The sequence below is a fragment of the Rhinopithecus bieti genome, unplaced genomic scaffold, assembly GCF_001698545.2.
Source record: "Rhinopithecus bieti isolate Rb0 unplaced genomic scaffold, ASM169854v2 scaffold_39586, whole genome shotgun sequence".
In the NCBI taxonomy this organism is placed as follows: Eukaryota; Metazoa; Chordata; class Mammalia; order Primates; family Cercopithecidae; genus Rhinopithecus; species Rhinopithecus bieti.
Window position 1 is genome coordinate 2,787,029 of NW_016816842.1, and position 26,740 is coordinate 2,813,768.

The 26,740-nt window shown below is 49.5% G+C and overlaps 1 protein-coding gene across 5 annotated transcripts in view; it reads left to right on the top strand.

The window, feature by feature from the left end:
* SEMA5B (semaphorin 5B) overlaps nt 1-26,740 on the top strand; it is a 119,746-nt gene that overhangs the window by 47,977 nt on the left and 45,029 nt on the right. For 2 of the 5 annotated variants that reach the window (XM_017855373.1, XM_017855369.1), the window contains exon 2: nt 18,774-18,935. The exons of the other annotated variants lie outside the window; for them this stretch is intronic. The gene's annotated coding sequence lies outside the window, so the exon portion shown is untranslated. The remainder of the gene's footprint in view (nt 1-18,773; nt 18,936-26,740) is intronic. 5 annotated transcript variants of the gene reach the window in all.

Sequence of the window (26,740 nt, forward strand, 5' to 3'; positions counted from 1 at the left end):
ACTGGGATGGGGTTTTGTGTCTTGAGTCAGAGACTGGCTTAAGAATGACACAGAAGCGAAATGATACTTTTCGGTTGGGGGATGTCAGTGGCAGAGTCCAGTACAAAATGTAGGTAACATCAGCAGCTTCCAAGTGATGAAATGTCAGGCGAGCTGTTGCATATGGCCCAGATAAGTGTAGCATCCCTTCACCCTGGATATGCAAGGCCACACACTTAGGGGAAAATCAGTAAAGTCATATCCACAAATGAGGAGTTGCCAGTGCTCTGACACAACCCAGTAAATCTAAGGAGCTGTTAGAATGTTCCCTTAAAGGTTTTGAGCACATATGCTGGTTTGGCCAAAACAAACAGCCAGATAGCCGGGCATTATTGCAGGGGGGCTGGAGACAACATGGTCCTGGCCTTGGGAAAACCAGATAGATAGCCTGTTGTTTCTTCTTTAAGGGATTGTCTTTCTGGAGTGAGTTGAAAAATCTACCAGAATCCCAGGACAGAAAGGAGACAGTGAGGGGGGGACATCCCAATTGTGAATCCCCCTCTCCCTTAAGGCTGCCATAGGGTGACATGTGGATTTCATCTCCAAGTCCCTGAAATCAGAACAAGAGAGAAAGCGGGCCCTTGAAGGCAGCCAAAAGAAACTGTAGCATAAATGAAAGTAAGTGCTATTTACACAGCAGGTAGTAAACTTATGTGGAACTGGGAACCCCCAGAGGTGGCACAAGCTTAATCCGGGAAGAGAGTTGGGGAGGATGTGGAAGCATTTGTGGATGGCAGGTTGTTTGGCTGGCTCTGCAGCCCATGTCAGGCAGAAAAGCATTTCTTCCTGGAGACACCCAGGTGATCTCAGAGACAGAGGGGCTCTCTGCTGCTCCCATCCTCAATGTTCTCCTCGGCGGGTCTTTCCACTGTCCACGTTCACCTTGCCTTGTCCTGAGAGCGATGGTGTCTCTGGTCATCCTCTCTCAGTTATAACCCTTCAGACACCTGAGGACTTTGGTTCTTCCCCCGCCTCCCATCCCATTTATTCCATTGTTCTTCCCCAGTGCTTTGTCCTGTCTTTTCAAGGCATTCTTTGTGTCTTGCGTCTCCCTCTTTGAACCGCCTTCCCAGTTGCTGTGCGATGGCTCACAGGGCAGGCTGAAGATGGCCAAGCAGGACCTGGGCAGGAGGATGGGCATGAAGGTAGCCAGGTGGCATTTGAGGTCGCACAGAAGGGGTGGAAACAGAGCAGCCCAGAGCTGCAGGACGTGGTAACAGGGGTAAAAGAGGCCTGGAAGAGGGGCAGCCACTAGGCTCCTCTCCTCTTGCTTTACTCTTTGCTCAGTTGAGCTGAACATGCATTTATTGAGCACCTACTTACTCCCCATCAGGCAAGGCCTTGAGGATGAATGCCTCTTCTGACACGAAACTGGCTGCCCATGCCTCTCCCCTCCTGGAGGCTGCCCAGCGGAAGGGTCCGCCTCCAGCCTTCTATCACAATGAAATGTTTACAACGCTGGTCCTGGGAGATGGACCTAACCCACCACCAAGAGTCTCTTTCTGCCCAGACGCTGTCATTCTCTGGCAGTTACCTATTTAACTGTAAGGTTTTCAGGGACATAACTCTAACCACCAGTCTATGGGAGTCTATTAAAAAAAAGAAGAAGAAACAGCTCTGTCATCATGGGCTTGTACAACCCAGGGTTGATTTTCTTCCTTTCTGAAGTGTTTGGGATGCTGCGCGGGTCCCTGTGGCCCTACGCCCCGCCTCCCCAGCCGGCCTGTGAACATTCAGCTGCTCGCTTCCCCAGCTGAGTGAGCGGTTCTTTTCAGGGGCAACCGACTGCACATAGATTCCTGAGCCATGATCTCATCGGCTCATGAGAGGCCGAGCACGTCCACCCCACCGACTCGCATGGGACAGAGAAGGGCACCCTGGGGCCCAGGTGGGGCTAGGCCTGGTTCAAGGGTTTGCCCTTTGGGTTAGTGCCAGGGCTGGTGGAGTTGCCCACTGCCTGCAGCTCTGTCTCCTGTGTCTGTCTGTAAACTCAGCTGTGGGTCCCTGCCTGGGGGCAGGACTGGCTGGCTGGTTCCCCATCTGCCATCACTCCACTGGGGGCCATTCACAGAGCCCCTAGGACACAGTCTTGCAGAGGTGGTCTGGCCCTGGCTCAGATGCCTTCCTGCCCACACTCCTACCTCCAACATCCCTTTAGTCGGCAAATATTTATTGAGTGACAACTGCAGTGCTTCCCAAAGTGGGCCCGTGGAGCCCTCGGATCCCAGCCATCTGGAGTGATGGCTAACATGCTGGCTCCTGAGCACTGTGCCAAACCTGTGCATAAGAATCTCTGGGGTGGGGTCTGGAGACCTGCATTTTAATTGGTTCTCCCCAGTGAGACTTTTGTACTCTAATGTTTGAGACTTGCTGACTGTGATGGTTAATTTTATATGTTAATTTGGGTGGGCCACTGTGCCCAGATATTTGATCAGACATTATTCTGGATGTTTTTGTGAGGGTGTTTTTGGATGACATTAACATTTAAATCCTAGGAGCATGAGAGGCTGACTAGGCAGAGCTGTAGTCCCTGTTGCCAGCCCTGACTCTTCTCTGGGTAGAGGGTCTGATCCTGGTGCTCTCCATAAGACAGGACTGAGTTCTAGGAGTGCCAGGCTTAGCAAGTAAAAATATAGGTTGTCCAATTACATTTGAATTTCAGGTAAGCAACAAAGAGTATTTTAGTATGAGTATGAGTATGTCTCATGCAATATTTGGGATACACTTATACTAAAGAATTATTTGTCATTTATTTGCAATTCGTTTATTATTCAGTGATCCTTCAACAGCTCTGGACACCTTCCTCTCCAGCATGGAGTCAGGGATTGCTTTCTGTTAATCATATGACCCTTTACAAAGGGCTTTCTCAAATGTGATCTCATTCAGTCCTTGTAAGAGTGGGACAGGGAGGCATAGTAGGCATCATCCTTCTCCTCCTCCTCATTTCACAGCAGGAGCTGAGCCTAAGAGACTGTCAGTTTCTCACCTGTGATGAGGGAGGCCCTGACTGCACAGTGTAACCATCTGGAGGGCTTTTTTTCTTTTTCAAGACAGAGTCTCACTCTGTCGCCCAGGCTGGAGTACAGAGGCCCGATCTTGGCTCACTGCAATCTCCGCCTCCCCAGTTCAAGTGATTCTTGTGCTTCAGCCTCCTGAGTAGCTGGGATTACAGGGGTGTGCAACCGTGCCAGACTAAGTTTTGTAGTTTTAGTAGAGACCGGGTTTCACCATGTTGGCAAGGCTGGTCTTGAACTCCTGACCTCAAGTGATCTGCCCGCCTCGGCCTCCCAAAGTGCTGGAATTACAGGCGTGAGCCACCGTGCCTGGCCCCGGAGGGCTTTTAAATCACTCAGATGTGTTTGTGTGATGTGTTTGATGTCTGCAACTGACTTTGAAATGCACCAAGAAATAAAATGGATGAATGCATGGGTAGACAGATGTGTGATACGGGAATACAGCAGAATGTTGGTGATAGAATCTAGATGGCGGGTATACCGGTGTTCACTGTGCAGTCTTTTAACTGCTTTGTATGTTTGAAAATATTCATAATAAAATATTGGGAGAAAAAAACATGGATGCACAGGCCTAACCCCAGCTCAATTAAATCCAAATCTCTGCAGGTGAGGCCCAACCAGCTGTATTTTTTCAAAGCTACCCAAGTGATCTGATCTAACCCATCACTTCTCTCTGTGTACCAAGCACCACCTGTAGGGTACAGGTACCTTACATCAGTGGTTCCCCAACTGAGTGTGCAGTAGTTTCTGGAGGGCTGGTTAAAACACAGATTACTGGGCCCTGCCCCCAGACTTTCTGATCCAGTAGATCTGGGGTGAGGCGGGAGAATTTGCATTTTAAACAAGTTCCCAGGAGGTGCAAATGCTGCTGGTCCTAGGAGCACACTCTGAGAAGCATTTCCTGCATCTGCACAGCCCAACACAGGGCAGGGAAATGATGAGAGTATATAAACCACATGCTGCATCTGTCAGCAGAGGAAGCTGTTGGCTGCGTGAGGGTCAGAAGGAGCTTCATAGATGAGCTGGCATTTGTCTGAGCCTTGGTGGCTGAGGAGGTTTTCATTGGAGGAGAGGACATTCCACAGGGATGGGCAAGCAGAAGCGAAGGGTTAGCAGAAGCAAAGGATCGAGGTGGGCAAGTGCATGACGTGAAGAGTATCTAGATTTGGGATGTGATGAGGAGGTTGGATAGAGGTTTGAGGCAGATGGAAAGGCCTTGCTATGCAGGGCATTTGGATTTGATTGTGTAGGCAGTGGGGAGCTGGTGGGGGTTTTAAGCAGCAGAATAATGTGACCAAATCATTGCTGTAGACTGTGTTCTGGCAGCTTTGTGTAGGACGGATTGGAGAGGAGAGATGAAAGATAGGAAGCGTACTTAGGAGGCTATTGTGAGCATCTGGAGAGAGAGACGAAAGGTCCGCATAATCACAACACTAATAATGATGATAAAATAATGACTGACATTTATTGAGTGTTTTCTAGGTGCCAGACAGTGCTATGTGCTTCCGCAAACATTATCTTTTAATCTTCACACCTGCCCTGTGTGGTTTTACAGTTGAGGGAACTGACTCAGAGAGGCTAAGGGAGCCTGGGCTGGGATTTGAACCCAGGGCTGCACGTTTTGTGGCATGAGTGCTCAGTGTCAACCCAGGCTGTGCCAAAGCGGGGGGTGGGTAGTAGGGAGGAGAAGCGGGAGGGCAGGTCTCTGCCTTGGTCTCCGCCTCCTCAGGCAGAAATCCATGTTCCCTGGCTCAGAGTCTCATCGTCCTTCCTTCCCTTGCCAAGGCTGAGGCGCAGCTGGGCAGGGGAGCATCCATCACACTCCTTTCCTGCCAGGCAGCAGCGGCAGCTCTCCTGGCAGGCAGGGGCTCAGCTGTGCCTCTCCTTACTCCACTGCTCCTCACCCCTGGACCCAGGGTCCCCACTCCATCTCTCCTTGTCTGGTGCTCCCCACGTCAGCCTGCAGACCACACCTGTGGGCACTTAACTAAAGCTTCTGGGAGGAAAATGACATGGCTTCCCACTCCCTTCCATATCTCTGCTGTCCTTGTGGACCTGAGCGGAGGACACTTCCGGGCTCCCTCCCCAGAATTCTTGCATTTCAGATGCTCCTCCAACAGGCCTCTACGAAGATAACTCTATTCCAGTTCCATTGTGGAAAAGGAGAGCTGGGGGTGGGGGCCGGGCCTACAGGGTGAGTCATAGATAAAGTCCTGCAAATAGTAAGCCTGTTAGCTGTTATTCTTATTATAACTGAGCTCTATGAATATGGAACTTAAGGGGCTTTGGCACCAATGGCCAGGTTTAAAGAGAGACATTCATTAAGCACTGGAAGGGTTTTGTCAGCCCTTGACCATCTTTCTGTCTCCAAGAAGGGCTTCTTTTATACCAGATCAGAAAAAGCTCACTGTACTTCTCTTAAAGACCACCCCCCTTCTCTTCCCATCCCCTGGCCCAGGGCTAGAGCTCTCTATTCTGCCCACAACCAAGCCCCATGGCCTGCTCACCTCCTGGACACCCTCGACCTGAGAGGTCCTCAGGCATGTGTCCCTGCCTCACCCTCCCCAACCCATACACCCAAACCCAGAAGGACTAGTCACCTGCCTTGTAGGTGCTCAGGGCTAAGGCAGCAGTGAGGCTGCATCAATGTAACTGCAAAGAAGCTTTGAAGGAATGATCTGGATCTCAGGCATGTGCGCAGGCGAGTGTGCACCCACATACACATTCCTGTGTCTGGGGTAGTGGTGGTGGTGGAGTCCCAGGCCTGGCCTTCACTCAGACCTGTCTTTCCCCTGTGTGTGTGCAGGAGTGAGGGGGATCACCTGGCAATGGGAGTAGGGCTGGGAGCAGTTCCCAGAAAGGCTTCTGGCTGGGGCTGGACAGTGGGTTTTTGCTGGTCCCTGTTCTTTCTCCCACCCTCCCCGCTACATCAACCAACCACCTGCAGGCTTCTCCCTCCCCGCCTGCAAGTGTGTGTCACATGGTGGGAGCAGATGGGGGGTGGTGTGCCTGGGCTCTCTCTCCCCTCAGCCAGCCATTTGCTCTCCAGATGGATCTGGGCACTGACAGGGTGTACATTTGGGGAACGGCAGCCTGCTCCTAGCCGACCTGACACTGTGCCCTGCTGAGCTGGAAGACAATTATGTTCTGGAAGTTCAGGAATCTGAGCTGGCAGGACCCAGAGTACCAGGAATTGAGCCTGGTGAGGAAGACTCACAGCCCTCCACAAGGAAATCCTGAAGGGGTTTAAGGAATTTCTCCCTACCTTCCCCTCCCTCTCCGCCCATCCCCACTCCCATACCTCTGCCCCTCTGTCCTGGGCTCCACACTTGGTGGGTTGTAGATTTCCAGAGTGGGATAGTGAGGCTCCACATTGCCTGCCCTCCCTGGGAATCTACAACCCACCAAGTTTGCAGCATCGTGCAACCCCAACACAGACCCCAAACACTTTCCCTTCACTGTTTCATTTATTGCACAAACACTATCATAACTGCAATAATGTACACCAAAAGGAACAAAACTCTGTCCATTTCACGACCTTCACAGATGAACTGGCCTCAGTGTTCTTTATTCCCTTCTGGTGACTGTCGATGTTCCACCCCTCCTCACTCTGCAGCACCCTCCACCGCCTGCCAGGCTGGGCCCCACTCATCTTGGGGTGGGGTTTGGGGTTCTGCTTTTGGCTGGTCACATGGCAGAGGCTGAGCTGGACTAGCTTATGTCCTCTGGGTTAGCAGCTCATTGGCTGGCTCCCCTCAGGGCACCAGAGGCCCCGGGCCACTTGGCATCTAGTCTGGAAGCTAGCGGTGTAAAGGGAGAGAAGGACGTAAACGTAGCCTGAATATAGGCTGGAGTCAGGGGCTCAGACTGGGATGAGCATCCATCATTTCTCTTTCCTGCCCCGGAATCAATACTGCTCACTCCCCAAAGAGAGCATTGTGAGTGATTTTTCTGGAGATCTTGGGATCCAATTATGTTTACCTCTTAGATTTCCAAAACAAGGTATATAGACACTCTGAATGACCTGTCATTAATCTGTAGGGGTTCTCCCACAGTTTCCAGGCTCTCAGCTCCCAGTGGCTCGGGGCCTTATCCAGTGTAAGCCATCACGGCTTGACTTGGGGAATAAAGGTGTTTCCGGGAGCCTGGAGAGGCTGCGGGGTGGGAAGGCAGACCTGGGCTAACTTCCCACTCTGAGCATTTGGATCTGTAGCTGCTCTCAGGGCCTCTGGCTTCTCATCAGTTAAATGGGAGCCATGACAAGCCTTCTGCAGACTTCACAGGGAATCTGATGGCATCGTGGTTGTGAAGAGCAGCAAGAACCCATCCACGTGGGGATTTGCATGATTCCTGACACCGCCTTTCTGCTTGTCACCTGTCCTGCACCCAGCCCAGCATCCCAACTGCTCTTACCAACTCAGGTGGGGGTCTCTCTCCCCAGTGCTGGCCCAGTTACATCTGTGAGATCATCTGGAGCCAGTGGTTAAAGAGCTGAATAAAGTCAAACCATAGCACAGATAATGCAGAACAGGGTGTGATCCAAGAACAATTTTTATTTTTAATTTTATTTGACTCAAATTTCGAGCGTGACTGGTCCAGGCTGAGTTTTGCACACACATAACTGGATGAGGGGAGAGATCTGGAGTCTGCCACATGCCAGGAAAAAGGGCTGGCATGCTTTACACACGGGCAGCAGAACCATTTGTGTTACCATGTGGCTTGGAGTTGCACTCATTTGGATACATCTTAAGTCACTGTACACTCTCCATAGCATTAGTTCCTGACTCCCAAAGGTGTGTTTCTGCTGCTTTCCTGGGAAGACAGGGGAGACCAGTGTTAGAGAGAGCTTTCACCAACTGCCAGCCTATTCCTTGTCACCACAGACAGTGGAGTAAAAGGGTTTAAGTTGCAGCAAGAGGAAAGCAAGTCAGGTAGTGGCAGAGCTTCCTATCTGGAGCAGTGAGGGACTCTTCTCAAAACTCTCCACGCTGGAGAAGTGACCCAGCCATGGTGGATCTATCAGCGGATCCATGTGGACAATAAGCATTTGTCGAGTGCTTGTTCCGCTCTCAGTGCACAAGTATCCCACCTTCACAAGTCTGTGAAGAAGTTGTTATGATTGCTATTGTTGTTGCTATCATTATTGCCCCTGTTTTAAAGAGAAGGGAGGCAGCAAGGCTCAAGGATGAAGAAGACGGTGCCTGTTGCTCCCACTGGGATTGTGTCTATTGACGAGTTCAGGAGTGACTGATATCAGGGCTTGAACCACAGTTTCCCACGCCAAGTCCATGCTCTTCTCACCATGCCCCACCTGCCTTCCAGAAAGCCTTGGGGAAGGCTTCTTGGGCAGAGGCCCACCAGCATCCATGCAGCAATAAGTGTGTGAACACCTTCCCCACTGGGCGTTCAGGAGCAGAGACTCACTTTCATTCATTCAATAGACATGGGCTGAGGATCCAGAGGTGAATAAGACCTTATTCTTGCTGGCTCTTGGCAGGCAGGCCTGTTAATATCTTTGCTTCATGGCCCACGATGGATTTGGAAAACATTTCCGATCAATTACCTGGAGCAGAATTATCACCTGCCACATCTCCCTTCTCAAGGCTGGCTGCTTTATGAGTGTCTACACTTTCAACCATGAGTGGGCACATTATCCATAGTCCCTTTGGCTGAGAGCAAAGATTCCTTGCCCTTTGTTCCACTATTCAGTCATTCTCTCATTCAACAAATAATTCAGTGTCTCTTATGTGACGGGTGCTGGGTTAGCAGCTAGGGATATAGCACTGAGCAAAACAGACATGGTTCCTGCCATGAGTTTGCAGGCATTAACCAGATAATTCTCCCATCCCACTCTGATGTATTCCCAAGGACTAAGGTGGTTTGTTCAGGAGTGACTTCCTCAGGCATGGCACTTCAGGGCACTGGGCTGCCTCAGGGTCAGCCCTCCTGTCTCCTGGGAACTACAGGCCCCTGGGTAGTGCTCCAGGACCAGGTCTTCATTGATCATTCCCTTTGGAAGGAGGCAAAGGACTCTCCCCTCTCCAAGCCTTCCGGCTCTTGACCCAGCGCTTCCTGTGAGTTGCCCCGATGGACACACTTAGAAGGGCCCCTAAAGGGAAGGCTATTCTGCTAAACCCCCAGAAAGAGGGCATATTTTGCAAAGAGGCCCAGTTTCTCTGTGCAGTTTGATGATTTGGGAAAAGCATGGGCACTGGAGTTAGGCTGATTTAGATTTCAGTCCCAGAATTGTCCTTCCTAGTTCTGCGACCTTGGGCAAGTCATGAACATCTCTGTGCCTTAGATCCTCAGCAGTAAAGTAGGGGCAATAATACCTACCTACCTTGCAGGAAGGCTATAATGATTAAACAAGATGTTCATGAAAGTTTCTGATGCATATTTGCTATTTAATAAATGTGTCTCACCCTTTCTTCTGACTTTTAACTTCTAAAGGACATGATTACCTCTTGAGTTGACACTTACCAAACAAAGCCTTGCCAATATTAAAAGGTAAGGAAGTGGGAAACTCTCCTATTCTATAGGTGCTGGGCTATAGCAGTGGTTCCCAAAGTGTGGCCCCTAGACTGTAAGCATCACCTGGGAACTTGCTAGAAATGCGAAATCTTGGGCTCCACCCTAGATCGACTGAATGAGAAACTCTGGGGCAGGGGCCCGACAATCGGTTGTAACAAGCCCTCCAGGCAATTCTGATGCACATTAGTGTGTGAACCGCGAGGCTGGAGACTGCAAACCAGTTGTCAGTGGGCCAGATTCTTTCACAGATGTGTTTTGTTTGGCCTCTGTCATCAGCTGGAGCTGAGGAGCAGCTCCCCCTGAGGAGTGATGGTGCCCTCCTGAAGGGGTTCACAGTCCTCGCTCTGCCACTCCCTTTTGTGTGACACCAGCTGGCCTCACTTGGCTGCCCACCTGCTGTGGGCATCCACATTTGCAGCCCAGGCTCTAGGTCAGGGGCAAGTGTGGTTTCTGAGCCCTAGAGAAGTAGCAGTTCTGCTTCAGTTGGTCCTGAACATCAGCCGAGACACGGAGTCACCCAGCTCTGCAGGAAATAGGAACAGGGTGGACAGCTTTCTAATTCCTGAAACCAGCAGCCAGGTCTTGCTGGTTGAGCTTCAGTATTTGGTTTGAAGTGTTGTGAGTTCCCAGCATATAACATACACCCACATTCAACTGTAAGTCCAAAAATACTTTCCACAGCCAAATAGAGACGATTCTTACATTCCCCACTACCTCAGATTATCTGCCTCGCTGCTCTCTGCCACCCCCGCTGTTGGCACAAACTAATGAGCAGTGACTTTCCCTGCGTCAGGGAACTTGGGAAAGCAGAAGGGGCCAGTGACTCCAGCACCCACAGCAGTGAGCGGGACACAGAGATATCAATGCAGGTGGGTGCCAGGAAGACTGGGGGAACCTAGGGGCTGTGATGTCCATGAGGTGGAGCAGAATGGGAGTGGAGCTGGGAGCTCTCATTGGAGACACTGGAATAGAGAATTATGATCAGAGGCCCTGGCAGTAGCAGGCATCCTGACCAGGAGAGAGAAAGAAAATGCATCCAGAACCCAGCACGATAGGACACAGGGAGGAAACTCTGGGCAGTGGAAGAAGAACTGGGCCGGACTCAGCTTTCGATACAGGGAATCAGGAGGAGACCTGATCCCTAAAGGGTGGCATCCCTTCTCTATGCCCCACAGCCAGGAGAGAGCACCAAGCCCCTTCACCTTCCTTCCTGGGGAGCCTCTCTCCAAAGCATCCCTGGAATGAGGCGGAAAGCAGGTTGACTAAGAGCATGGGCTTTGGCATCAAAGAGATCTGAGGGCAGATCCGGCTCTGCCACTTCTGGTGTGACTTTGGGCAAGCCGCCCAACCTCTCTGAGCCTCAGTTTCCTCACCTGAAAAAAGGCAGCAAAGCTTATTTTATAGCCATATGGTGAGGATAAAATGAGATCACATTTGAAAAACAATTAGCACACTGTCTGTCATAGAAAAAAGAACATGAGAAAGCTTAGATATAATTAAAATTATTCGAGCACAGAACCCATGTATTTTCACCAGAAGTCCTGGTATCTGGGATTTGACAAGTTGAGGATCATTGGTGAGAAAAATGGAGTCAGATGTAAGCATTGGCAAGTGAACAGAGGATAGAATGCTCAAAAGAGGGGTTCCCCAAAGAGAGAAAATGACCTGCCCCAAGACTTATGGCCCATAGCATTTATTAGGACCCTTGATGAATGTTGGGTCGTGTGGCAGAAAAGATGTAAGAATGTCCTGACAGCGATGGCCACCAGACACAGCTGAGGTCACCAAGAGATGTGGCTGGAGTAAAGCTGCCCTGGACTGAAGGAGGAACTGTCTTGCCTGGAGCCTGGAGGATGGACAGGATGACCTCAGATGCCCGCAGAGACATTATCAACCATAGGAAGATCCAAACTGACCTGATTTCCACTGCCTTTCCATTTCTACTGGAAAGAAATGTATTTCCAGTAGTGTTGGGGTGGGCGTTGGAGTAGGGTACATAAGAGTGCAAACAGCTGCTTCTCCCACCCTTCCAATCTAAGAGGCACAGCACCTGTGGGCTGGACCCCCATCCTACCCTGCTACTAGGTCACCACCAAGGCCACCATCCCTCACTCAGGTTCATTGCCTCTAGGGAGGCAAACCCTGAAAAAAGAGCCTGGGGTCGGGGATTCGCATCCATGCATTTCTGTCTCTGTGCACCTGTGTAAATGGTCCAGAGGAGAATAAAGCAGACCATAATTATCACAATTATAATAACAGGGGAGAGGCACAGATGCAGAAGTATAATCCAAATTAAACTGTGAAGGAGGTAGCTACATCACCTCTCAAGGCCCTTTTTACACTAATACTCTGTGAGTCTCTGAGCCTAAACCTTCCTGGGGGCCCAATTCTGATAATGTGGTGACATGAAGACCAATTGACTTTTGGATTTACAGTTTTCTGGGAAAGCGTTGCTGAGCTTTGGAGAGGATCTGCACATTTTCTGGAGAGAAGTGGGTAGCCAGGGAGGTCAGGAGCACATGGAGGATGCAGAAACACATGCTAGCTCTGGTCAAGGCTGCTGTCCTTCGGCGGGCTGAGGGCTGGGCCTGGTGCGTGGTCTCTCGTGCACATAGAGTGACAGGGCAGAGCCCTGGGCCAAAAGAGAAGTGTGAAGAGCTTAGTTTTGACACCAGCCTGCTTCTTTCCCTACCTCCTTCTCAGTCCTCCTCTGGGAAGGGCCTATCTCAGGCCAGGTTCCCTGGAAGAAGTAAAGCCTGAGTAGATTCTTGAGCAAGTGACCAACCAGGTAGTGCCCTCCAGAAGAACCAGGGTAGAGCAGAGGATGAGGCCAAGGCTACACAATCCCACGATCCCACAAGGAGCCCTGGAGCCTGAATAGCACCACAGAATCCGCTGCACCTGGAGACATGGGGGCTGGGCTTCTATACTCCTCTGTCAGCTGGTGATTGCCCAAGAGCCTTGGAATGGTGGTGAGGGTTGTAGTCTCCAGGAATCTGCAGTGGGTGAAGGGCAGGCTTCTGGAGAGGGTTGCAGGTGTGAACCATTAACAGCCAATCTGGATGGGTGCACCCCCCCATGTATGGGGCAGGCACCAACAGCACCTGCTACTCTTTCTCTCCTAAGAAATGTCATGTTAATTCAACTCAAGAAGATCCTTGCTTACTTCTGAAGATAGTTTCAAAGTCATGTGGGGGTAGTTAGGAGGAGGAATTCTAAGGTTCTTCACCACCCTAAAATCTACAGGATTACATTCAAAAGTGAATAATTGCTGGGATAATTCTTCCAAGACTTGTCGCTTTTAAAAGCTTATTATAATAAACATTCTTAAGGCTGGGTGCGGTGGCTTATGCCTGTAATCCCAGCACTTTGGGAGGCTGAGTCGGGCAGATCACCTGAGGTCGGGAGTTCAAGACCAGCCTGACCAACATGGAGAAACCCCGTCTCTACTAAAATTACAAAATTTAACCGGGCATGGTGGCGGGCACCTGTAATCCCAACTAGTTGGGAGGCTGAGGCAGGAGAGTCGCTTGAACCCAGGAGGCAGAGGCTGTGGTGAGCCAAGATGTTACCGTTGCATTCCAGCCTGGGCAACAAGAGAAAAACTCCATCTCAAATAATAATAATAACAATAAACATTCTTACAGTGAACGTCCACGCTGAGTTGGCACTCCCCTCACACAGAACTGTTGCTCTGAGTGGTGGTTTCTCTTAAGGTGACCCAGCTAGTCAATACGGTCCATGTCTAATAGTACAGTTTCAGGCAGTACTACAGACTTCTGGGACTATTCTTTTTAGGAGGGGCTCTTCTCTGAGCAACTCTTTAAGTCACAAACCTCTTTGCACCCTCCAAAGCATCAACTTCAAGTGAAAACATTTATCAACGGTCTTCAGTGTTCAAGACACTGGTAGGTCCTGGAGGCTGAAAAAGGAAGTGGTATCTGCCTCCCGGGATTTGCAGTCAAACCAAGAGCCATATTTGGAGCAAATGGGGAGGTTTGATTAAGTGCCAAATAAGAGGGTAGGTGGGCATCACAGGAAGTGGAGAGGAGGAGGGAACTTCTGAAGGGGAGAGGTGTTCCAGCATGGCCTTCTGAGAAGGGTCTGGAATCAGAGATTCAAGCTAGCTGCTGGAGAGTCCCTTTCTTCCAGCTGGTTGTCGCTGGGCCACCTGTGCCAAGAAGCGGCACATCCAGCCATTCATGTATTCACACAAACCCGTGTCGGCTGAGCTCCCACTGTCTGGCAGGCTGTGAGAGGACTCCCTCAGAGCTCCCATCTCATACAGCCGTGGCCCACTCTACTATCTGCTTTCCAGTTCCTAATCCTGGGTCCTGGGTCATCCAGATTGGGAGGCGCTCTGAGCAGCGTGTCTGCTCTTGACTTTACACCACTCTAATTAAACAAGTGGTCACTTACTTATCTCCTTAGAGAGAAGAGGTTTTAGGGTAGGGAATGTATCACTTATGAATGCTTTTGGATGCATGTAACAGAAAACACCACCTACAATAACTTTAAACATACAGATTTATTTAATCACTTCCCAAGAGGTTTCAGAAGGGGCAGCAGCTGCTGGTCTTTGCTCACTGGCTCAACAGCATCAAGGTATTCTGTTGCCCTCTTGGCTTGTCTTTTGTCTTATGGTTAAAACAGGGCTGCTGTAGCTCAAGACATCACATTCAAGTGCAAGGGAGGAAGGTGGAGAAAGGAAAGGGATTGGTGCCCATTGAGTCTACCTCTTACAAGGAAGACAAATGTCCTCCCAGAGCCTGTAGCAGACTTCTGCTTATTTCTCCTTGGTCAGACCTGGGCACCCGTAGCTTCAAAAGAGGCTGAAGAAGCAAGTGTCTCGCCTGAGGCTGGAAACATTGCCACTCTGTGCAATGTGGGAGTTTATTATCAAAGACAATGGGGGAATGAATTTCAGGGAGGCAATCACGTTAGCCACAGAGAGCTGGTGACTTCCTTGTATAATCCCAGGCACTGAGCTCCTGCCCAATAAACTTCTGGACAGTCCCTACCACTGAAACGTCAAGCTGCTTCTTCCTAGCCTGTCCTTAGATGAACCTTGAGAACATTATGCTAAGTGAAGTAAGCCAGTCACAAAGCTACCCTACTGTCCTCTTCCCTCTAGCACATGGAATCAAACACCAGCCTCCTCGCCCTCCCTCCCTGACTCAGCCAGGAGGCTGTTCTCCTGGTTTCTGCTCAGTTTCACCCACTGTGGAGCCCCTCTGGGAAAGTTAAAGGGAGGGAGAATGAAAGAGGAGGGAGAGTGTTAATTAAACACCAGATGTTTAACTCTGTTAATTAATGGCTCTGTCACCCTGAGTGGCAGCAGCCTTCTCTTCTCTGTCTCCTTCACCCTCACTATTCTCTTTTTCTCTGGAGGGCCTTGAGTTTGAAGCTAAAGGACTCAACATTTGTTCAGTGGGGCCCTGAGACCAGCAAAGGGTGAAGGCAGAAAGCTGGCTAGGGCAACCCAGGAAGAGGGGGTTCCCTTGTCCAGGAGGGAGGCATGGACATGTTTGGCAGTAGGAATGGAAAGAAGGAACAGTGGGAGAGAGAGACCAAAGCCCAGAGGTCAAAGGAAGACATGTTTTGTTTGGTGCATGTAGGGATTTCAAAAAATGTAAGCGGTTGAAGCTTTTAAAAATGGGGAAAACGTCACATAAATCCAGATGTGCAGATCTTTAAAAATAGGCAGGTCTGGGCCTGTGTCCTCACACAGCAACAGTTAACTGGTGGAAAGTGGAGTGGGGTAGCTGGTAGCTGTCCTACCCAGACGAAGCGTGTGTCCTCTCATCCTCCTCTGCCTCCACCCCACATCCTTGGCTCATCTGTCACATGTCACCTGCCATCCCATCTGGGGTTGGGATCCACTGAGGTACAGGTGCCAGGACTCGACAATGGGTTGCTTGTAGGAGATGATAGAGAGGAGAGCCTGAGAATGCTGAAATGTGAGTCAGGATATTTGGGGAAATTGTAGGACCAATGACAGAAATGAGGAACGTGGGAGGAGCAGGTTAAGGGAGAAAAATGGCAAATTTATTTTGGGCAGGCTGCGTTAGTGATGCCTGGATGACATGGAGACGGAGGCGGCCTGGTGGTCTGGAGTCTGGAAGAGAAGGACTGGCAATCCGCAGAGCTGGTGGGGCAGGGGTGGAAGTGAAAGCCCTGGGGAGGGAGGGAGGGAGGGAGGGCAGCTGAGACCACCCAGTATTGCCTACAGTGAGAGAAGAGGGAATTGAGGATAGAACCTTTGAGAACCACACATTTGGGAGACAGAACCAGAAAGAAGAGTTAGGGTCAACTGAGAGGGTGGAAAGAACCTGGACTGTGTAATGACAGAGAAGTAGAAACAGGGTTCAATATTTTTATGGCACTTTCCTCTGTATGATCTGTTTTGATGCCCAAGTGGTATTTCCAGAAAGCCAAGGGAGTCAGATGTTCTGCTCCTCCCAATTCCCCGTGTTCTCTGTCTCCCTTCTTATCTGCTACAGCTGGCTCCCCAGTGAGACACGAAATCAGCCACTTATATCAGCTTTTTAACCTCTTTCCGGCCTTTCAGATTCTTAGCTCTAATAACATTGGAATAAAATCAGCCACTTATATCACAGCTTTTTCTTTTCTTTTCTTTTCTTTTTTTGACTCAGAGACTCACTCTGTTTTCCAGGCTGGAGTGCAATGGAATGATCTTGGCTCACTACAGCCTCTGCCTCCTAGGTTCAAGTGATTCTCCTCCTCAGCCTCCCAAGTAGCTGGGATTACAAGTGCCCACCACCGTGCCCAGCTGATTTTTGTATTTTTAGTAGAGACAGGGTTTCGCCATGTTGGCCAGGCTGATCTCAAACTCCTGACCTCGTGATCCGCCCACCTTGGCCTCCCAAAGTGCTGGGATTACAGGCGTGAGCCACTATGCCTGGCCCTATATCACAGCCTTTTAGCCTCTTTCAGGCTGTTCAGATTCTTTTTTTTCTTTTTTGAGGCAAAGTCTCATTCTGTCACCCAGGCTAGAGTACAGTGGCGTGACCTGGGCTCACTGCAACCTCCGCTTCCTGGGTTCAAGTGATTCTCCTGCCTCAGTCTCCCAAGTAGCTGGGATTACAGGCACAGGCCACCACACCTGGTAATTTTTTTGTGTTTTTAGTAGAGATGAGGTTTCACCATGTTGGTCAGGCTGGTCTCGAACTCCTGACCTCAAGTGATCTGCCCACCTCGGCCTTCCAAAGTGCTGGGATTACAGGTGTGAGCCACAGCACCCGGCCAGTTCGGATTCTTATCTCTAATAACTTTAGAAAGAAAGGCTTGGTCTCTAATTGAAAGTTTCATTAGCATCCCAGAAATGACCCGCTAGGTAAGCAATGGCCCCTGGTGCTGTCTGCTCATCTCCTTGAGCACGTAGGAGGGACGCAGCTTCTGTGACCAACACAGACACACACACGACTCTTTGCCACCCTGAAAAGTCTCTGCTGTCTGTGAGTGGCTAAAAGAACGGGGCTTTGGAGTCAGAGTGCCCTTGGGTCAGACCTGACCTGCAGCCACCCATTGTGACTTTTTCCTTACCTCTCTAGCCTTGGTTTATACATGTGTGAAATGAGAGTAAGGGTGATGTGTGCATTAAATAGGATAATTTTCATGGGGGGGTCAGGGGGTTGAGGAAGCTGGGGCAGAGTCTGAGCCCATCACCCCAGTCTGTGGTTCTTTCTGTCTCCCTCTGACACCACCAGCACAGAAAGCAAGGCAGCAAATGTTACTGGTCTCACTTCATTTCCATAGATTTACAAGCATCCCTTTATGTGTTACTGAAAAATTGGGTGTAAATCCTATTTTAAGAACACAGTGGAACTCATTACTTAAAGAACACTTTGGAAAATCCTTTTGGGAAGTGAATAATAATCACCTTGTGTGCTGGTGTTGATGAATTTCTTTTTGTTGGAGTGCAGTTCACCTGGAAGGTCTTCCCGCAATCTCCCTCTTTCCATTTTATGGCTGTCCTCTTTCTCATGGGACAGACCCTGTTCCCTTTTCCTGTGCCTGTCATTTCCACATCTCTGCTCCTCCCTCTTCCCCGCCCCCCGGGCCTGCATGTCCAGCTTCCTGATGTTCCTCCAGGAGTAGCTCCTTCTTCCCTGAGACCATGTGACCATGACTTGCTGGGATCCATTTACTGGCTGCTACTCCTTCTTCAGAAATTCAGTCGCAGATGAGTCTCTGGATGCCATAAATGTGTTTGTCATATGGGAATGACTGAGCGGGAGTCCCTAGGGTGGCTGTGGCAGGCAGATTAATGGCTCACCAAAGATTTCCATGTCCTAATCCCTAGAACCTGTGAATATGGTGCCTTACGAGGCAAAAGGGAATTTGCAGATGTGATTCAGTCAAGGACCTTGAGGTAGGGAGATTATCCTGGATGATCTAGATGGGCCCAATGTAATCACATGGATCCTTAAAAGTAGAGAACCTTGCCCAGCTGTGGTCCACAGGAGAGGTAACAGTGGAAGAAAGGTTAGAGATTGCAATGTGGCTGGCTTTAACTGTGAAATGTGGGCAGCCTCTAGAAGCTGGGAAAGGCAAAGAAATGGATTCTCCCCCAGAGCCTCCATTGAGGAATGCAGTCCTGCTAATGCCTTGATTTTTAGCCCATTGAGACCCATGTTGGACTTCTAACCTATAGAAGCATAAGATAATACATGTGTGTTTTAGGCCCAGCGTGGTGGCTCATGCTTGTAGTCTCTTTGGAGAGAGAGAAGCCGGAGGACACTTTGGGAGGCTGAGGCAGGAACATCACTTGAAGCCAGAAGTTCAAGACCAGCCTGGGCAACATAGTGAGATCATCTCTACAAAAAAATCTAAAAATTAGCTAGGTATGGTGGTGCAGACTGTTGTCCCAGCTCCTTAGGTGGCTGAGGCAGGAGGATCTTTTGAGCCCAGGAGGTCCAGGCTGCAATGAGCTGTGATCGTGTCACTGCTCTACAACCTGGGCAGCAGAGCAAGACCCTGTCTCAAAAAAAAAAAAAAAAAAGTTTGTTTCAAGCCACTAGTGTGGCGATTTGTTAAAGCAGCACCAAGAAACAAACACAGCAGCAACCATGTGGTCCCAGGGGCAGTCTGGCCTCATATCTGACCTCATCTCTTTTGCCTAGTTCATCATGTATCCATGACTCACCCAAAATTCTCCCCCTTCAGTGAGTGGTTCCAGCTGGTGCCTGGCCTGCATCTCTTGGATGCCCTGAGGCTTCACTCCGTCTCCTGTTGCCCATCACCTCGTCCCTGGGCCACCTGATACCCCAGCCCAACAGCTAAGGTGTGGATGGACAGTAGGGGGCTGGCTTCTCTCACTGGTCAGGGGTAAGTGTGCCCAGGGGAGTGGGCTGCAGCAGGTACCAGACTGAGGGGAGAGTAGGGAGAAGACTCCCTCATCTAGGGTATCATCAGCATACCTCCTAAGACCTCAGTCCACTGTGTTTGAGGAGCTCTTCCTTTTTAAAAATTATGGTAGCATATATAACATGAAATTGGCCATTTAACTTTTCTTAAGTCCATGGTTCAGTAGTATCATGTACACTCACATGGTTATGCAGCCATCACCACCCTCCATCTCCAGAATGCTTCATCTTGCAAAACTGAAACTCTACACCTGTTAAACAATAACTCCGGCTTCCTTCTGCCCCAGGCAAGCACCAGTCTACTTTCTATCTCTATGGATTTGACTATTCTAGGTACCTCATATAAATGGAATCATGCAGTGTTTATATTTTTGTGACTGGCTTACTTCGCTTAACATAATGTCCCCGAGAGCCATCCATGTTGTAGCACGTATCACAACTTCCTCCTTTTGTAAGGCTGAATAATATTCCATTGTATATATCTTGCACATTTCATGTATCCATTTATCTGTTGATGGACACTTGGGTTACTTCCACCTTTTAGCTATTGTAAACAATACTACTATGAACATGTGTAGGAATATTTATTCAATATCCTACTTCTGATTCTTGTGGGTATATACCCAGAAGTGGAGTTGCTGGATCATATGGTAATTCTATGTTTAACTTTTTGAAGAACCGCCAGACTGCTTTACATAGCGGCTGCACCATTTTACATTCCCACCAACCCATTTTAACCATTTTCAAGTTATGTGGTTCAGTGTCATTAAGTATTCACACCGTCCTGTAACCATCACTACCATCCATCTCTGTAGGAGCTCTTTGAATTACAGAGAACTAACTCTCTGGATGTGAGGAACGTTACTGCAGAAAGTGAGTAGAAATGGGCCCTCCCCACAAAGGTTTATGCTGAGCAACTGAATTTATGCTGGAAATCCCAAGAAAATCCAGGCCTTTAGTTGGATTTGCTGCCTGTTTTTGAGCTGTGGGCATGTTTTCAAATGCAGTTTTCATTTTATGCCGCAACTGAGTATCTGATAGTGAAATGTTTCCACGGAGAGAGCCTGCCCATGGGGAGGAGGAAAAGGAGGCTGCTCTAATGAATAGATAAGCTTGATTTGCGTCTGGCGACATCCTTAGCATTTAATTTCAGCAATTAAAGTAGGCAAGTCTCCTTTGTTTTCTTTTTCCTTGCAAAAACAATAAAACATTACAGAATGTTTGGTAAATAAGAAACAAAATCCTAGTCATCATATTACCTTAGTGAAACCACCACCACCATTCGTAATGCTAATCTGTGCAAGGCATGAACCAAACATGCTATTTATTCACCTTATTTCGTTTAAGTCACACTGCTACTCTATGAGGCAAGGGCCTGGTTCTCCCCGATGATTGCACGCTCTCAGCGCATGCTTTTGGTCCATCTTCCTCCACATGACTGTCTTCTACACAATTGCCCTCATGATGTTCACACTTTGTTTTCCCAAGTGATGTAAACATTCTTGTTGTATTCTTGTTTTCAGTTCTTACCATGTGTTGACTTACTCTGTTCATAGGAGCAAGACTAGTCTCTATGACCACAAATACAGAAGATTATAGACCATGTTTAAGAGGTTTTCGCCATCTGCAAACATTCCCTGGAGTGGCCTGGGCTCTACCCACATTGCTATGTCAAATAATGTCATTCTAAATGGCTGAGTCCTGTGTGGTGTGCTGGCATTGAGTAAGGGGCAGACTCCTGAGCCCGACTGCCTGGGTTTGAATCCAGCTTTTACAAGTTTGACCTCATGCAAGTTACTTTTTACTGGTCTGTGCCTCAGTTTTCCCATCCATGAAATGGGGATGATTATAATACCTGCCTCACAGAGTTATTATTTGGATTAAGTGGCATAATATAAAGAGCATAGAACACTTCTGGGTACATAATAACATGGTTATTATTGTTGTCACTGTTACTTGATCCTGCTATTACTTAGTCTCTGCTGTGAGCTCCCTGCCCAATCTTGCTCTCTCCTCCCATCCTCAGTTTCTTCATCTGTAAAGTACCGTGTTGAACCATGTGATCTGTGTCACAGTCCTTCTTGTTAAACTTTCTGTCATGACCTTGTTCGTTTTATCTTCCCCACTGCAGCTGGAGGGATGTAGGTGGGACTGCAGGGAGGACTGCCGGAACACTCATGACACACACGGGTGACTTGGAGGTTTCTAGGAATATATGGAGGAGAGAAGAACTCAGCCCAGATTGCAGAAAGCAGAGGCAGGGGATGAACTTGCCACTGGGAGAGGGCAAGGGAGTTGGGGTAGGAGAGGCTCCCAATACCCTCACCCCCCAGATTTTAGAGCTGAAAAGTGCTAGGAAGGCTTTCTTCCCCCACCCCTCCCTGCTCTGGTCCAAACCTTCCCTCTGGGCCCCAGTCCCCCAGATGGTCTAAAAGGGAAGAAAAGAGGAAAATCCGTATCCAATCTGCTCTATTCAGAGCAATGGGAAGGCATCTGCATCTCAATCTTATCTTTGTGCTGAGTTGGGCTAAGCTTGGCCCCCCAAGTGGTGAGTGATGGGTGGGTGGGAAGATGCCTTCATCGCCCCCACGGAGAAGCCCACTGCTGGGCCACCATATTCGGTGGCCGTGGGCAGGGGCAGGAGAGGGCTGTCTCCACAATGCCTTTCCCCCCCTGCCAAACTGCAGACGGTACACATTCTTCCCTGCTCTTGGTTTCCCCTCTATTTCCTCTTCTTTTATTTTCCTTCTCTTTTTCTCCCCCTTTCCCAGGCAGGCAGCCAAGTGGAGACTTTGAATGGAGGCGAGGATGGAGGGGACCCTGGAAAGAGGACCGGCCTGAATCCCCTTCCCCAAAGATCCTCATGTACTGAGCTGGAGGTGGGGAGTAAAGGAAGCATCGCCTTCCTTCCCACCCACCCTGGCCCCTGGCTGTCAGGCCTGGGCTGGGGGAAGCTGCCAGGTGGCTGTCATCACGCTGGGCTTGGGTCTCCAGACTCTGCCCTGTCCATCTGGAACCTCTAGAATTTCTCTGGAGCCATTCAGGACTGGGAAAACCTGCCTCCCACAGCCCAAACTCACAGGAGGCTGGTGTGCAGCAGGAAGTCAGCTTAATAATTTATAGCCAGAAAGCACTCTCCCTAGTAAGGAAGCCAACTCAGAAAACCAAATTAAACTGGGAGGGCTGCTTGGAGAGCGTGTGGAGCCAGGGCTGTGGAATGCAACGATAGGGCTGGGGCCAGTTTGTCCTCCAGGGAGGATGGTGAGTGTAGCAGCCTAGGGTGTGGGCTTGTGTAGCAGACAGTCTTGGATTCAAATCCCAGCTTCCCTGGCAGTGGCAGGGGGACGTTGGGCAAGTGCCTCAGCTTCGAGAATGATGCTTATGTGGGCACCTCTCGGCCTTCTTGCAAAGCTGCTGTGAGATCCTGCAAGGGAAAGAGCGTACTTAGCACAGTGCCTAGGATGCTGTCAATATGCTCCAGGCACTTGTACTCAAGCCCTCATCTTTTAGGGTTGTAAGTCGTCTTTTTCTTCCTGATGACACCCTTTCATGGTTTTTTTTCACTAAAAAGAAAAGAGGTCTGAGGTTACCCTGGAGAGGACCTCCTTGTCGGCCACAGTATGGGTGGCCGTGCTGCTCCTGCCTGGGTGCAGCTCTGTGGGCCACACGGCTTCCAACCTGGTTCCTCATTCTCCTGCTTCTGTCTGGAGCCAAGCACCGCAGTTGGATTGGGGAATTCTCCACAAGGGTGCAAATGGGGCTGAGATCTAGCTGCATTCTGGGTGCAAGACCAGCTTCCCAATGTCTAGAGTTGCCCTGCTGACAAGTGGCCTACTCTAATTCACCTGTCCCCTTGCTCACTGCCACCAAACTTCCCAAAGCATGCACGGATCCGACCACATCTTTGTACTGTCCCAAACTATCCACAAGTCCTCCTCTTCAGCAGCAGGAGACCTCCTGAATCTTTAGGTTTGTGCTCAAGTCTCACTGTGATTTGGCCTCGGTCGTCCTTTCCAGACTCATCTCCCTCTCTGCCTCCCTCCACCAGCTTCTCCAGATTGTCCAAGGATAGGCCAGGGCCAAGTCTTTCCCCTGCTGTGCCCTCTGGAATGCTCTTCGCCCCTGGTGGCTGGGGAAGCTCCACCCTTGTTCTCTGCAAGAGAGTTCCGCTTTCTACACGAGGCCTCTTAGACGCCCTCCTGACTGCAGCCCGTCACCCACTTTCCCAGGGCATCTTTTCCCTTTTAGGGTACTCTCATCGGCTGCTTCCCGCTGCTCTACCCATGCATCCATCTTGCTGGACCCTGCAGGAGAGCCGGGCCTGATGCAACCTCCTGCTGAATGGAATGATCCCAGTGTGGCAACTCAGCTGCTACCCACCCCAGAGTGGTCTGGGAAGTCCCCTCTCTGAAAACGGGGGAGGGTTCAGTTGTGCAGGGGGCGCCTGTTAGGAGGCCAGTTTGGGCTCTGCGGGGAATTCAGCTCTGATACTCACTCTCTTCGCCTCTGTCTCCGTCGTCCTTTGCCCCCTAGCAGAGGGCACAGGTCGCTCTGCAGCTGTGGGCCTCCTGATTGCTCTGGCCTTGGCTCCTGCCTCCACTTCTCTGCGCTCCTTCACTGTCACTCGCCAATTTCACCCCCTCCCCCTGTTTCAGCAAACCCTCTTCCTAATCTCTGTGCTGGGAAAATGAGCCCAGAAGAAGTCCCATACAAGGCGGGGAGGCCTCAGGGGGTATGTGCGTAGGCGTGCATTCTCTCATACACATACACGTGCGTTCACACGCCTCCAGGCACCATTAGAGTGACCCCAAACCCAGGACCCACAGGGAACTGGGACAGCATCATGAGAGAAGGCAAGAGGAGCTCTGGCCAAAGATTTGGGAAAATGCTTTCTTTGCTGCTGAAGATTTCCCAAAATAGCGGGAGTCAGCTGGTGCTGCATCTCCCCTCCCCCTCTCCTAGAGCACTCTGCCCTAGCTCCAGTGCCAAACAGGCCTGAGGCAGGGCAAGGCACAGGCCTTCTGTGCCCCCTTCTCCATCCAGACTCTGGGCCACGGGTCGCTGTCTCTGCTCACTGGAGACATGTCTCCTCTCCTCTTTTAGACGGTAAGCTCCTTGAAGGCAAGGACCATGCTTTTGTCTTGTGAACCTCCCTCCTCCCCACTTTCTCATCTATACAGGGCCCAGCACATAACAGGTGTTCAGTAAATCCTCAGTGAAGTATTGTATAAATGAATGAACAGATACTTAGGTAACTAGTGGAATATGTTTTACATATACTAGTAAACTAATATGAATTGGATTTCATAAAGAGCCTACTCGGTACCAGACTTAGTTCTGGGTGTATCAAAGCATTCTCTCTAAGCAAGAAGCTATTAACCTTATTTCACAGGTGATGAAACCAAGGTTTGCAACCAGGTAGGGCAGCCTCCCAAGCTCAGGGCTTTCTATGCTACTATACAACCCCCAGGATAATTGGATTGGCTATGCACTGCTGGTGGGAAATTCTGGAACTATTTTAACATCAAATCAGACAGATGTGTTAGAAATAGAAGTTTCTGTTTGTCTTGGGAGTATTTGGTTGTATGTATGAGAAACCAAACTGTATGGGATATGAATTATATTTAGTTAATATAATTGAGATGTGAAAAGCAAGGACTTAAACTAGTTAGGAGTGTATTATTTGCTAATAATAATAAAAATAATAATAATAGCACTTATACAATGCCTACTTTGTGGCAGATGCTGTTCTAGGCCTGTTAGACAAAAATAACTTATTTCATCTCCACAACAGCTGTGAGCTGGGTGTTATTATTCTCCCCATTTTGCAGAGAAGGAAACAAGAGACATAGCAAGCATAGGAAAGGAGTCTGGAGGTAGACAGAACGGAGTTGGTTCCATCTTCAACATCCCAGGTTCCACCTACCTCAGCATATGGCTAAAGGTCACGTCCTTTGTTTTTTTAGAGACAGGGTCTAAAAAAAAAAAAAGAAAAAGAGGAAGAGAAGATGACCACTCAGGTAGGCTCCACACCCATAATCCCAGCACTTTAGGAGGTCAAGGTGATAGGATAGCTTGAGTCCAGGAGTTTGAGACCAGCCAGAGCAACATAGTGGACTCTGTTTCTACAAAAAAAATAAAAATTTAAAAAATTTAAAAAATTGCCAGGCCTGGTGGTATGTGCCTGTAGTCCCAGCTACTCTGGAGGCTAAGGAGGGAGGATTGCTTGAGCCTGAGAGGTTGAGGCTGCAGTGAGCTGTGATCATTCCACTGCACTCCAGCCTAGGTGGCAAAGTGAGACCCTGTCTCCAAAAAAAAAAAAAAAAAAAAAATGACCACCCCATAGGGTCCATATTTATCTGTTCCAGTTTCCTCTACAAAGACTGACCTGACCTGCTTTGCCATCCTTAGCATATGGCTAAAGGTCACTTACCAGCTGCAGATGGCTACTGTGGCACCATTCCTCCTATCTGCCGACCACTCAAAGGGAAGCCCTCTTAGAACACATCCCTCTAAGCCCCACTGACAACCTCCTCATGCATCTCATGGGCCACCTCTGCCTGAAAGACTAGGGAAAGTTTTGAGCAGGGCAGGTTGCCTCCTGCTGTCATGAAGCCTAGGCTCCTTTAGAAAGGAGGAAGGCGAGGACAGACTTAGGAGGCAACGCCTGTCCGCAACTCCTAGTCTGATACAACTCCAATGGGATTAAGTAGAAACGGGAAATTTTATTACAAGGATCTGGGAATGGGGGTGGCGCATGGAAGTAGAACATACTTAAACCTCAGGAAAGGGCTGGAACTGGGAACTGGAAAGCTGTCAGCACGCCTCTGTCTCCTGTCACTTGTCTTTGCCTTCAGATTGTCCTCAGCTCACATGGCAGGTAGCAGATAACCACCCCACAGTGGGCACAGAGGCTCATGCCTATAATCCCAGCATTTTGGGAGGCTGAGGGATTACTTGAGGCCAGCAGTTTGAGGTTACATTGAGCTGTGGTCATGCCGCTGCATTCCATCCTGGTTGAAAGCAGAGTGATATCCCGTCTCATTAAAAAAACAAAAAACAAAACAAACAAACAAAAAACAGAAGAATATGACCAGGGCCCACATTTACATATTCCAGTTTCCTCTACAAAGACTGACTTGACCTTGGGGGTTCACACACCCACATTGCTGTGGGAGAGACCTGATTGTTTGTTCTGATCACATGACCATCCTGGTACAAGCAGCTATGGCTGGAATGCGGACCCCATGGTACATATGAGGCTGCTGGAGCCTACCCCTTTGACCACAAATGGAGGGGAGATGATTGCCATAGATGGGTAATTCTTGGGAGTTGGGAAGTCACCTCCCAAGTCTAGAACTTGCCTCGAAAAGTCAGACCCCAAACATTTCCAGTGATATGGGAACCGACCACTCTTCTTTTTTCAGTATGATACCTGCAGTTGTGCTGAAATTTGCAAAGCTGCAGGCATAGACTCCTTGCTCTTGCCTCACCTGAAGGGAAGGTAACTGAGTAGAGGAGATCCCAGATCTAGGCCCTGCTCCGTCCCTTCCCCACCCATTGTATCCTGTCCTTCCCTTCTCTCCTGAAACAGCAGATAGACGTGCTGTGCTGGGCCCCAGGTGGACACAGTAATATTAATCTGCAGTTACTGATTCAAGAGGGACTTGGAGGACTTATTTACATAAGAATGGAACTTCTGCTGCAGAACTTAGGTACCTTAAGTCCTAGGGTTCAGGGTAGGAGAAGGGGCCCAGGATATGCTTC